A 14,272-nucleotide genomic window follows, 5' to 3' on the forward strand; every position below is an offset into this window, starting at 1 on the left:
TCCTCCATATTTTTGCTTTTTCTTTCCCTTACATTCATTTTCTTACCTTTAAGGGCTCTTGCTTACCATTCCTGCTTATACATTATACACTTGCTTGGCACTTTATTAGGAACAGCTGTACAGCTACTTATTGATGAAACGATTTAATCAGTTGCTCATGTGGCTGCAGAGCAATGCATAAATTCATGCAGTTGGCCGACCGATACAGCTAATGTTCACATCAACCAACAGAATGGGGAAAATACTTGATCTTACTGACGGTGTCAGACAGGCTGGTTTAAATCTTATCTTTAATCTCCTGTGTTGTTTTGTACAACAGTCTGTCAGTTTATTCAGAATGGTGCAATAGAGGAAAAGCTTTCAGTGAGTATCGGTTCTGCAGACAGAAATGCCTTGTTGCTGTGAGACGTCAACAGAGAATGAACTCAAATAATCACTCTGTACAATTGTGGTGAGCAGTAATGCATCTCAGAATGAACAACAAAGAACAGAATGCCGAGGCTGCAGTCGGCACCAGCTCACCAAAACTGAACAGCTGAAGGCTTGAAATAATGTAACTAGGTCTGATGAGTCACCATTTCTGTTCAGTCACACAGATGGTAGTCAGAATTTAGTACCAACAGCATGAATCCATAGACCCAACCTGCCCTTGTGTCAACAGTCCAGGCTGGTGGAGGTGGTTTAATGGTGAACCTTTTCTTGGCACTGCATGATGCATTCATGTCAACATGGACCAGAATCTCAAAGGAATAGTTCTATGGCATGAAGAATTAAGGCTGTTTTGAGAGCAAACCGAGCCCCTAGCCAGTTTTAGTTCCTCATAAAGTGATCGAGTGTATATCCCTGCAAGACCCTTTGTATTAGAATCACCTGCATGCTGCCATAGACATAAAGCTCTGCAAAGGATCTTGTAGAAGATCATCTTAAAGCTCTAGCCACAAATCAGTCACTGAAGGCTGGAATTCTACATGTTATGAAAATCCTGTGATGGCTGTTGTTACCAAACTTTAAACTGAGGTAAAATTGAGGTAAATTGGTTTTTGTATCAGGGCTATATCAGGGTGCTTGATTTTGCTTTCTTTTAATTAACCCAGAGACCAAAACAGAAGATGATTATACTTACTGATAATAATGCTTTCCAGATAAAGGGATAGTTATGATTGCTTAATTTGCTGGTTAATGATGACATGTTGTGAACTTATAAAGTTGCTGACATGAATGATATGGCAACATTCTTCCATGTTTCTCCAATTTCATTCAAAAGAATGATCAATGTTCTGTTTGTTAAAAGTGTCTAAGAAACAGAGAAATACATCTAAATTAGTCACTTTGTTAAAATGCTTTACAATTAGATGTGCTCTTTAAAGATATTGTCATGAATTTATTGAAGTACTGCACGGCAATGACGCACATGCAAACATACTGTGTATATAACTGTAAACGTGTGTTTTGTTGCAGATCATCTGACGAAACAATATCAAGGTTTTAACTGTCCTGTGAAGTAGAGATTTGGACTTTTAATAATAAATAGGAAAATCTTTTGTAACTGCTTACGAATCATTTAGAAAGACTTCAGTCATATTTTGATCTTCGATATTGAGCCTTGAGGAGTTCTTTGGTTTGTCCTTCTGGAGTGTCTCTTAAAGGTTTTTAAAAGAATTCTGTGTTTTCTCTGTGATTGCCTTTAGAAAGTGATGAAACTAACAAACCTTTTCTTCTTTTGCCAAGAGTATGCTTTTATAAGCCGTCCTGTTTAAGGACAGATTTTGGCTCAATATGTTATAATTGCAGGTGAAAGCCTTGTATTTTTTTTCATGTGGGTGAAATTAAGATTGATTACGGATAAGGAATAACACAGTTGGTGGCCTTCTTAAGAATTGTACACAACGTTGGGAGTTACCTTATATGACACTGTAAATTATAAACCTGATGTAAGCTCTGTCTGATTTCGCTGTATTTAAGCGAGTTTTGCAAAAATAGACAAAGTTGTTACTGACTGCACCTTAAAAGCAATGTGTTGACGAGGAAATAAATAATAATAAAAAAAAAAGATTATTGATAAAATAAACATCCTGTCAGAAAGCAAACCCAGTGGTCTGTAACGACAGTCATTTTGAAACTGTTCCCTTTAAGAAATAATCTAAAATATTATAACAAAATTATATCTAATTTTACATTTTGCCTTTATTGTGTGAATCTGTTCTAATTACTACTACTACTATTATCTTGGGGCAAATTAAACCATAAGCATTATTTCAAGGCTGACAGAGCAATGATAATACTGCCAAACTGTGCATGTTTGCACTGGTCAAATTCAGTGCACACAACCTTTACAAGACAGAGACAAATACCAGCTTAGGTGCCAGGCTTATCATGCATGTCTCCAGCTGTCTGACACATACTGACTAAATAATTAAAGGAAAATAATAACCTGTGCTGACTTGATATTCCTCTACACTGTTCCAGGAGATTATAGTGTCCTGGATGTGAGACTGATTAAAAGTAAGTGCTCTGCAAGTGGTTTATTTCTCATTTCAGAGATCGTAAATTCAATATTTTTGGCATCTTGTCACCAAAACCAAGCTCTGCTGACCGACTGTGTGTATAGTTTAAATTAGAGCTTTACAGTGTATAATGTAATGTTCAGAGCTTCTGTGTGGTGTATGTATGGTGTTAAGGATCGTTGGCTAAATGTAAGAGTTGTGAGAATTCATTTAATATTGTGTAAGAAGTGAGACATCTCATGATGAAGTTTCTTTGAACATAGAGGGATGAGCACACATACACACACACACACACTTCAGTCTGTCTGTGAAAAGGCTGAACATGTCTGGGATGTGTTGGGAATCCCTGGGCATGTGCAGCATATGCTGTGTACTTCTACCGGTCCTGCTTGTCTTCACATCTCTCGTTCCTGCTTGTCTTCGGTCTTTGCTCTGTTCTCTTTTGATCTGTTTAATAGCCAATCCTTTGTTTTATACAGTGAGCAGTAATGTTCAGTAATGTCTTAAAGTAGTAAACACAGCTGCAAATGTAACAATGCAGAGTTGTAACAGTGCTTACCGTATGTGATAGTGAGCTTATACACATGGCAATGCATGGGAACATCCTGCGCCTGATAAGTTTTTTATACACACACACACACACACAGACACTACTCACTGATCTCTCGTATATGAACAACAATGATTTAAGATCTGTATAAATGATATTTCACAAGTTGTGAAATATTTGCATGCTAAAGAAATAGAGCTTTAAATCGTTCTAATTAACACGTCACCTTGCTGTAGTGATTTAGTTTCATTTACATTATGTGTATCATGTAGTACTGTACAAGAAAACGTATACTCATTTTCTAATTCTTCCATTAGATGCGGACGTTTAATGTACCCCTTAAACAGGCCTTTTTTTAAACATCAGATCTTTTTGAAAAGGGACAGTGAAGCTACAGACAAGAGCTAAGACCACAACATGATACAGAATTCATCAAGATCATCTTCTGTCCAATATGTACACCATCCTTTTTCTTTTCTGTTCTTCCTCGTATCATTTTATAATAAACTTTAATAAATCTGAATACTGCTTGAGATTTTGGCTGTACGTTTGTTCTTATAAAGCCACGGTCACCCCAGTGTGTTTGACATGGAGGTTTAGGAATGTTAATGAAGCAAACGTTTACACCGAGTGTACGCTGTTGACACGTTGCTTACGTCAGACACATTCCCGTTTTAATCTCTTCTACATTTAACTCTGTGCGGCTCACTAGTGAGAGTAACCCTATGTTAAACTGTGTAAGAGGCTGTATTTCTAATGTGCTATAATGTCAAAAGCAATGTCTGATGGGGTGTAAAATGAGATGATGAGATACAGAGGTGGTATTTAGTCCCATTTTCAAAAGAGTTGCTGAGAAAACTCTTCCGCTTGACCACTAAGAGGCAGTATGTGACACTGTATGGCATTATTAAACCCTTAAATCACAGGATCCCAACCATGATGCTGGAATATCCACACACACCTCAGTCAGTTTAGCAGCTAATTAACAGCCCATCATTTGAAGGTGAAGTTGGGTGTGTTGTAGCAGAAAAAAGCTAAATTAAAGGGGAAAAAATAGTACGTTGCGTTCTCCAGAAGAAAATTTGGGAATCTGTGTGTTGAGGGAGACTTACAAACAGGATTACGATCAAGACTTATACATTGCACTTGCACTATGTTAGGCTTATCTAATAACGGCTGATCGCACTTATTTTCTTTTTGATCCAATACCAAGTTACGTCCAGGCTTGTATCCTGATACTAGTACCCTGAAACATTCATTCATTCATTCATTCATTTTCTACCGCTTATCCGAACTTCTCGGGTCACGGGGAGCCTGTGCCTATCTCAAACGTCATCGGGCATCAAGGCAGGATACACCCTGGATGGAGTGCCAACCCATGGCAGGGCACACACACACACACACACACACACACACACACACACACACACACACACACACACACACACGCACGCACGCACACACTCTCATTCACTCACGCAATCACACACTACGAACAATTTTCCAGAGATGCCAATCAACCTACCATGCATGTCTTTGGACCGGGGGAGGAAACCGGAGTACCCGGAGGAAACCCCTGAGGCACGGGGAGAACATGCAAATTCCACACACACAAGGCGGAGGCGGGAATCGAACCCCCAACCCTGGAGGTGTGAGGCAAACGTGCTAACCACTAAGCCACCGTGCCCCCCCACCCCGAAACATCTTCCTGTAAATAACAAAAATATATATTTTAGATATATTTATACCAATATAAATTAGATAGGGTTTTGGGCATTGGTAGAGGAATGTTTGTGGATGGTTCTTGCAGAAGTGAGATAAATGCTGAATCATTTCTGCAGACTGACATGTGAAACAGAGGGCTGGGGTCCATATTGTCCCGGGTGGGGAACGGGGTGTAGTGCCTTGTGTTGTATGCCAGCCATGAACTCTCTGTAAAAGAGAATAAGTAAACAGAGATCATACTGTTTCTGATATTTGATGTCGACATTAACTGAAACCCTTGACCAGGATCTGCATGTTTATGCTTTGTGCTGCCGGCACATGATTGGTTGATTGGATAACTGCTTGAATGAACAGGTGTACAGGTCTGTTATTCTTCTTTTTTTTTATTAAAGTGGTTTATGAGAGCATCTATTCATTAGCATAAACAAATATACATTCATTCATTCATTCATTCATTTTCTACCACTTATCCAAACTACCTCGGGTCACGGGGAGCCTGTGCCTATCTCAGGCATCATCGGGCATCAAGGCAGGATACACCCTGGACGGAGTGCCAACCCATCACAGGGCACAAACACACTCTCATTCACTCACTCACACACACACACTACGGACAATTTTCCAGAGATGCCAATCAACCTACCATGCATGTCTTTGGACCGGGGGAGGAAACCGGAGTACACGGAGGAAACCCCCAACAAATATACATTTGAAAAAAAATTAATTTATTGGAAAAAATGTTCAGACATAACAATTTACCAGTTTCAGTACAATGCTACAAAGCCAGTGTTGGAAATTACAGCTACAACATATTTATGGTAAGATCTTAATTAAGTTCAATTTTGTCCCATTTTGTCATGGCAAAATTCCATGTGCTTAAATTGCATAAATGAAGCAAGGAGATTTCATAAATGGAACTAGGCTAGGCCATACAAGCAGCTTTACTTTCTTTGTTGGAATCCAGTCTTGAGTTGTTGTGACTAGATTTCATATTTTAAGCCACAAGTTATGTTCCTGAAAAGTCTTGTTTCCCATGTTCACTGGTGATCATTACTGTATTAACCATTTCAAAATAGTAAATGAGAATTTGATATGGTCAGCACAGACAAGCGGAATGATACACACAGTGGAACATCCTAGTGTGAGGAAGAAGTGTAGGGAGGAAGTGTAGGAAGTGTAGGAACTCTTGAATCACAGCTCGACCAATCAAATTAGTGGATCAGAACTAACTGATCGAAAAATAATAATTTGCAGGGATTGATTACTCCTGGTCTATGTGGTAACTTAGTCTCTCTCTTTTGTGTGTGTGTGTGTGTGTGTGTGTGTGAGTGTATGTGTGTGTGTGTGTGTGTGTGTGTGTGAGAGAGAGAGAGAGACGGTGAGGGACATGTGTTTGATTGGGACTAAATGTCCCTACAATGATAATAAAGTTTTGACCTTGTCTTTAAATAACACAATAATTGTTGCACATCAGCATTATGTCCCACCTTTTATTTGAAAATTATTATTTATTGTGTTAATTATAAAAATAACACAGCATTGATATTCCTATATTCCTCTAAAAATAACCAAAATAGCCAAGATCTTATATCTTATATCTATAATTCTATACCCCATTCCTAGCAGAGGAAATATCGTATGTCTTTTGAAAGAAAGCAGGTTAAGATATCGTTTAGTTACACACAGGTAAGACAATTTGGATGACATCACTACTGGCTGTCAGAAGCAAACTGTCTAACCACAAAAAAATTCTTCTCCCTCCCGCCCTCTTTCCCTCTGTCTCTGTCGAGCTGTCTTCTCTCCACACAGTCAGTGTACAGTCTGCCTACAATAATATTGTTCCTCTGCCTCCTACACAAACACATCCCCTCCGTGCTCCCCATTCCCCTCGGTTACCGTGCGTCGCCACGGCGCCTGCAGTCACCAGAACCCTGGCACGCCGGCCGGGAAACAGAACTGTCATGCCAGTTACTGCGGTCAGCAACGAGAATGCTTATTGGCTGGTAAAGATGATCTCTGAGTCATGAGGATCCAAAAAAACTGAAGAAAAAAGTGTGCAAAATCTATGAAAACAAACAGCACTGGTCTGAATAGAGGAAAAACCCACAAGCTTCACTTTGTAGGCTCTGAGGTTTCCTCCATGCTCAACTCTGAAACGCTGGGTTAGCAAAACACGCTTAGATGGAAGAACTATTCTGGCAGTTTGTCTGTATCCCAAACCCACATTGCTATGCACATATAAGGTGCTTTGTATAAAATCATTATAGAGTACCACACACACACACACACACACACACACACACACACACAAACACAAAAGTATTCAGCGATGATCCACAATATACCTTTGTAATGGCATTAGAACATGAGCAGAGAATTGGGATCTGATGAACGGAGTCAGTTTCAAGACTTTCTGCCAACTCAGCACATTAGTGTAAAAGCCGTACTGGGATATGAAGAGTCAGCATGTCATGAATGAGGATGTGGCCCACAAATGATTGCCTTCAGTCTGAAGTTGGTATTTTGGCATGGACTGGTCAGAAAATGGCAGGCGCGCACGCGCGTGCGTGTGTGTGTGTGTGTGTGTGTGTGTGTGTGTGTGTGTGTGTATATATGTTCTGTTTAGCAGGTGTTAGAGAAGCTGATTTTTTACAAAGGCTGAAGCTGGCGCTGATCAGAGCACCGAGAGAAGGGAGAAATGAAAAAAATGTAAAAAGGATTTCCTAACTGGAAGTCAGCTGAGTCCCTTAGGACTAATTACTATTCTCTGACAACCTAGTAGAAGAGCACTGCATACTGTACATAAACACCTACATGAACAGAACTAGGCTACTGCTGATTGAATGTATGACAACATGATAGTAATTCTCAACATAGTAACAATTCTGTAGATGACATATACTTTTATACTTAGACAGTTTTAGGTTTTCCAACAGTCATCACACTGGAGGTGTTCAGACAGATCCTAGACTTACATAGTATGTGTGTGTGTGTGTGTGTGTGTGTGTGTGTGTGTGTGTGTGTGTGTGTGTCTATGTATAGAGGGATGGGTTGGATCTGACGTTTTTATATCCACTGAAACTCAGAGGACCAAAAGCACAGCCCACTTTCTATCCCTGTAATGTGAGAGAGGTTGTTCCTTAGCTGCGGTGTGTGTGTAGGTGGAGATGGGTCATTGATATATAGCCTACTTTCTTTGCTAATTTAATAGAAGTCAGAGCTACAGCGATAAGTTTCAGAGAAGTATAGTTGTATGTCTCTGCAGACTTGTTCTTTTATTTATAGAGAACATGTTATAAAACAGTGATTCTGAACTGCCTCAGAAACCACATTTGTCTTTCATCACAATGTCACGCTCCAAAATAAAACAAAAACTCGACATCCTATCACTTTTAATTTAATTCTGTACAATTCTAAATATTTCTATAATTACATATACACACTGTGGTAAAGCCGTTTTAAAACAGAATTTAGGATATAGTTGTAGATTCCTAATGAATAAGCCAGAGGGGACAACATCAAGGAACGTTTTTCCATAATGTGGAATTTTTAATTATTCTATGTACGAATTAAATGCAAGCATCTTCTGATTGAAGCAGAGATTTGGGATTGTAATAATAAGTTCAGTTAATGTATAGCAAGACAAGTCATCCAACATATTTTGTTGGAGTAAATGTAGTAAGGATTAAAAACATGTATAATAACCTCTTAATAACTTTCAGGTTTTTATTTATGCAACTAAAGTAAGATCCAAAAAACAAGGCCGCATACACCATTACCACCCCCACCCCCCCCACAACATTATATTTCTTATCTTAGCAATATTTCTCAGATGGAAATGACTACTCTACTATTCTATCTACATGAAACTGTAGATAATAATCACATCAACTTTCACTGCTGCACACGATAGAACTGAAAGGCCGTCTCGTGTTACAGCATATTCAAATAATCTAATTCTTGATTTCTGTTGCTCATCTTGTCAGAATCATATAGGAGGATGTTCTTCAGATGCCAGTGTTCTTTACATTTCCCCCAAAACTATTAAGCTGGTATCCGTCGTTTGGCTTTTGCTGAAATATAGAGCTGTGTATCAGCATAGCAATGAAAGTTTACAGTAAGCCTACAGTACCGTGGTTATTTAATAAGTATTTATATTTATTGTAAAAAAGCAGTGCTCCAATAACAGAGTCTTTTAGAACATCATAGAGCACATTAACTAACATCATGTTGTATAGATACAGCACATGGGACACCTCCTTTATAAATAAATTTAATTCTTTCATTCATTTTCTACCGCTTATCCGAACTACCTCGGGTCACGGGGAGCCTGTGTCTATCTCAGGCGTCATCGAGCATCAAGGCAGGATACACCCTGGACGGAGTGCCAATCCATCACAGGGCACACACACACTCTCAATCACTCACACAACCACACACTACAGACAATTTTCCAGAGATGCCAATCAACCTACCATGCATGTCTTTGAACCAGGGAAGAAACAAGTGTACCCGGAGGAAACCCCCGAGGCACGGGGATAACATGCAAACTCCACACACGCAAGGCAGAGGCGGGAATCGAACCCCCAACCCTGGAGGTATGAGGCGAACGTGCTAACCACTAAACCACCTATGTTATCAAAAGCTGCACTGAGCTTAAGTAGTACAAGCAAAGAGACAAGGCCGTGATCGGATTAGTTACAGTACTGCAATGAGGTCTGAATGAAAAGGTTGAAAGGCAAACGTTTGTGTACATGATTCATGTGTAACTATGAACTTTTGTGCTAGAACCTTTTCTAAGCTCTTGAAGATAAATGGAGGGTTTGATGTTAGCAGATTAATGTTAGAGTTAAGGATTTTTAATAAGTGGTCTAATGACTGTTAGTTAATAAGACTTAGGTGTGAAGTCTAGTTCATGTATTGAATCTGGTACCCGATTTCAATCTGTTGGATTTATGTAAAGGGATTTTTAATTGCTGCACTAATCTGGTTGAATCATTTGCTACATATCTTTATATATTAAATGATCAAACTTTAAATGATTAGATTTTCTGACTACAGTTGATATTTGGGTTTCAGTGCTGGTCTTATTCCTTGTTAACATTTGCTACGGAACTAAACTACAATGTTTTCATCTTTATTTAGGATGCAGCGATATGATAATCTAGCAGCAAATAAGATCCTTTCTTAACAAGGCTCTCTTTCTATGCGATTTGAAAGACTACCCGTTAAATTTCATCTGTTTTATGTATTGACTTACGAGTGGTCTGATTGAATCAGCAAGTGCTCATTAAATCAGTTTGCCAACTTTGACTCATAATTCTTTTTTGCATTTTTCAACATTATCTACCATGAAGTGTGACAGCGTAGTACTGTCACCTCCCAACTACTGTCTGTATGGACATTTCCATCTTTCTTAGACCAGAAAGAAGATGTTTCTGAAAAGAGTGAATAATAATAATAATAATAATAATAATAATAATAATAATAATAATAATAATAATAATAATAATAATAATAATTACTAAACATTAATTTTATATCAAAATATATTTATATCAAAATTATATAACATATAATAGGGATAAATTGATGGGCAAATTGCTTTAGTAACTGTCATATGTTTTATATGAAACACTGGATGCCTTTTGAAAAAAATGCACTAAATCCATAAAATTCAAAACTCTATGAAAATAGAAAAAAACCTAAAAAACAACTTGAGTTTTGATGGAGAGAAACAAAGAAGACACTTGTGTCAATACACACCGATTGAAAATTCTAGTTTGTATGTACCTCTTGTTCTAAAAAACCACAGTGACAGCTAGAGGCAGTGTGTAACACCAGGATAAGTTTGTGTACACATACATACATGCTGAAATCTTTCACTGAGTGTGTGTGTGTGTGTGTGTGTGTGTGTGTGTGTGTGTGTGTGTGTGTGTGTGTGTGTGTGTGTGTGTGTGTGTGTGCACATTTGAGAAAGAGTCCATCAGAAAGTGATGTGTGTCATAGGTGTCACCTGTCACTCAGGCAAAAATGAGGCTGAATAGCAATAGTTAAATTTAATTATGCGCTTGTGCAGATCAGAAGCAAAAGGCTGTGGGTGTGTGTCTGTGCGAGTGAGATTTAGAGTGACAGCTCTTGTCGACATCTCCATCTCAGTCATAGCTGGGTGTTGTCATCCTGTCACAGATCTGAATAGGAGGTCACAGTGGGCCATGTTCTTTGGCCTGGCCAGACTAACTGCTTTTGTCCCCAGGCTTCCCCTCACTTCTTCTTTCCACTGCTCTTCTTTTTCAGAAGGCTATCATAGTGTGAAAAGCATGAAGAGCACCATTACGCCTCCCCAAATGTTCTCTATATCATTCCTCTGCCCCATGTCTGAGCATAATCTTGCCTGCGGATTCAATCTAAGACATGCACTCACACACACAAAGGCATACACACACACGCACGCACACACGCACGCACGCACACACACACACTCACACACACACACACACACCTAAAGGCACAGCACAGGGATATCCAATTGTCCAATGGTTGACTTTATAATCATATAAGAGATTAAGAGTAAAAACATAAAAGTGGAAGCCAGGGGTGTTCTATTATAATTTACAACCCTTCACCAGTTTGATTAGTTCATTAATTGACTCATAGGGGTGTCTCCTGCCCTGCTCTAAGCCAAGTGGGTGACTGACAGCTTCATAGAACTGGCGAGAGAAGGAAGGAGGGGCATTGATATCTAAATAAGTGACCCAAGTATTTGTTTTTAACCTCTTGCTGCGGCTTTCCAGCCCTGTGTTTCATCCTGTCTCTCTGATATGCTTAATCCAAACTTTCCTACAAATACACTTATCTGGTGATCCTTTAATACACTTTGCCAAACAATTCCCAGTTGAGGGAACTCTTACAACACAATGCTGGCTAGTCTGTTGTTTCATTTATTTTCAGCCAACAGATTTTTATCACAGAGATTAGAATCTAAACTAATTTGGTCTTAGTTACATGCAACACACAAACACGTAAACACGAGTCTGGTGTTTGGCTTGTTAATGATCTGTGTGTTTTGGCTTGTTTGGTGCATAGGTGGGACTGGAGATGGATTGATTATATTATATTTGCTCCTTTCTCCAAGGCTATTGACCCCTGGGCTAGTTTTCATTTTCAAAATTATTTCTGGAAAGAGTTATATTTGGTTAAGTAGGAAAGCTGCTTTTCAGAGAATCCAGAGAAGCAGACATGATAGTTTGTTTTATATTTTCTACTGTTTCACATTCACTTGACAGGGAATACGCGTTGTCTCTGCATATGAAATAGAATGGTCTCCAAAACTTTAAGTGAGCCATGTCTGACTGAAAAGTCTTTTTGGTTAAGAGTGGACCCGGGCTAGATCATTCAAAAACATTGATCTTTTTTTGGTTAAGCCATTCTTTTGTTGATTTGAATGTATTCTTTGTGCTTCAGATTCGTAGCAAACCTCTGCATGTTTTGCACTAAAATCGACTGTGATTTGTAACAATTCATGATTCCCTCCATCTTGAAAAATCCCCCTGTTCTGGCTGAAGAAATCCAGCTCTTAAGCATGAAGCTGCCAATACCATTTGTTGTTCTTTTGTTTGGTGATGTGCTTTTTTTTTTTTTTTTTTTTTTGCACAAACCATACCTTTTGGAATTAGTCTTACTGAAGCAGCATGTTTTACTGCCACATGTTTTAGGGTGATTTAATCGACTTTGGATGTTTTGTGTAAGAATATGAGTGGCTGTTGTCCCATGCAGAGAGTAATATGTAGTTCCCAGATAATCATGCAGCGCTGTAAATCTCTTTGTCAGCCTCGCTGTATGTTTTTATCTTGTTCTTTTGAAGGGACTTCCTTTTCTTGGTGTTGACATGAGGATGCTCCAGTTTCTCTAATTGTTGATGACAGATTATACAGCTCTCCATTGTACATCTAATGTTTCGGAAATTCTTTTATTCCTCTTTCCTGATCGATACCTTTCAACAAATGAGATACCAACGCATGCTTTGTAAGCTCTTGGTGGATCACGGCCTCAGCAGCTGATCTTTAAATCAATGGATTAGAATCCTATCATTGATGAGAGCTGTAGAATAATTACTTTTGAACATGAGAATGGAATATGATTGGCTCTTAACACAGCCACACTCCAATAATAAAAGAATTATGTACACACTTCTGCAACCAGGGTATTTTAACTTTTTAAAAGTTCCTAATTTTCCCTAAAATATTTCTGATCATTTTGCACATACTTTATATCTTGTAGTTTCACAATGAGGATGAAAATGACTTGGAAAATATTTGCCATTGTAACAGGATTGCACACACAGCAGAAGTGACATAAAATCATGGAAACGATATTCCATTTAGAAGGAATTTGTCTGTGTCTAAACAAATCCATGATGATTACAGCCTTACACAAAGGAGCCTGAAATTGATCCTGGGTACATGACTGGAGTGTAAGAATTGAAATCATGAGTTGTTACTGGGTATTACAAATGTTAATGCATAATGTTTGAAAGTGCATGCTATGTTGCGTGTTTCCCAGAGATGTGCGTGTGGTGTTGGGTTTTAGTGGGATGCAGCAGAGAGAAATGATACTAGACAGCTGTCTTATTAGTTATATCATTAGGGTGCACAGCTGAGCATTGAGGAGTGGATTATCTCTCACCATCTCTCTCTCAGGAAGCTTGGGACTTAGCATTACTTATACACGTCTATTTGCAACAGTCCTGTGCTTTTATGCAGGGATCTGAGACCAAAATAAAAACTAAACTATGGCTTGTTCCATTATCGTGATATTTGTTGATGACTTCAGCTGTAGTGTGCTTCCATATTCCCACCATCTGTTCCCCTATAACCACCTGTTATAGTCTTATGTAACTTTATGTATATGTGTCACATAATAATGACCGGTACTAAGCAAAGGTTAAGGCAGATTATGCATGAACTTCTTCTTTTTATTCACAGCACACCTCGTTGTAGATCTTAAAAATACGACACTCCTCAAGAGGTCTATTTTACTTTCTTGCTCACTCTTTCTATGGTCCAACTCGAACTCTCCTGTGAAAACTCCTTTCATGACGTGGCACAGTCGTAACCGAGTTCAGATGCGTCTTTTTTGATAAATGCACAGGAAGAGTAAATATTTGTCCCTGAACAGTTTTGACAAGGCTTTCCTTCTCATCAGCCACAGTACCTCATTCACTGACTCACTTCCCTCTCTGTCACCGTTTATATCTTCAGTTTGCTCTCATAAATAACACATGCTTAATTCTATATCTGTGTAAGTGTGTGAGAGCAGGTGTTTGTGTGAGCATGTGAAAGAAAAAGACAGGATGTCATTTTTCACTTTCCTGGTGAGAAATACTTTTCCTTCCTGCTGAATTATGCAGTGCCAGAACAGCCGATCTCTGTGTATGATTGAGGTAACAGCTGCTCACATGCCACATACGTATACCACACACACCAACCTACAG

This window comes from Tachysurus fulvidraco, chromosome 4, assembly GCF_022655615.1.
Source record: "Tachysurus fulvidraco isolate hzauxx_2018 chromosome 4, HZAU_PFXX_2.0, whole genome shotgun sequence".
NCBI lineage: Eukaryota > Metazoa > Chordata > Actinopteri > Siluriformes > Bagridae > Tachysurus > Tachysurus fulvidraco.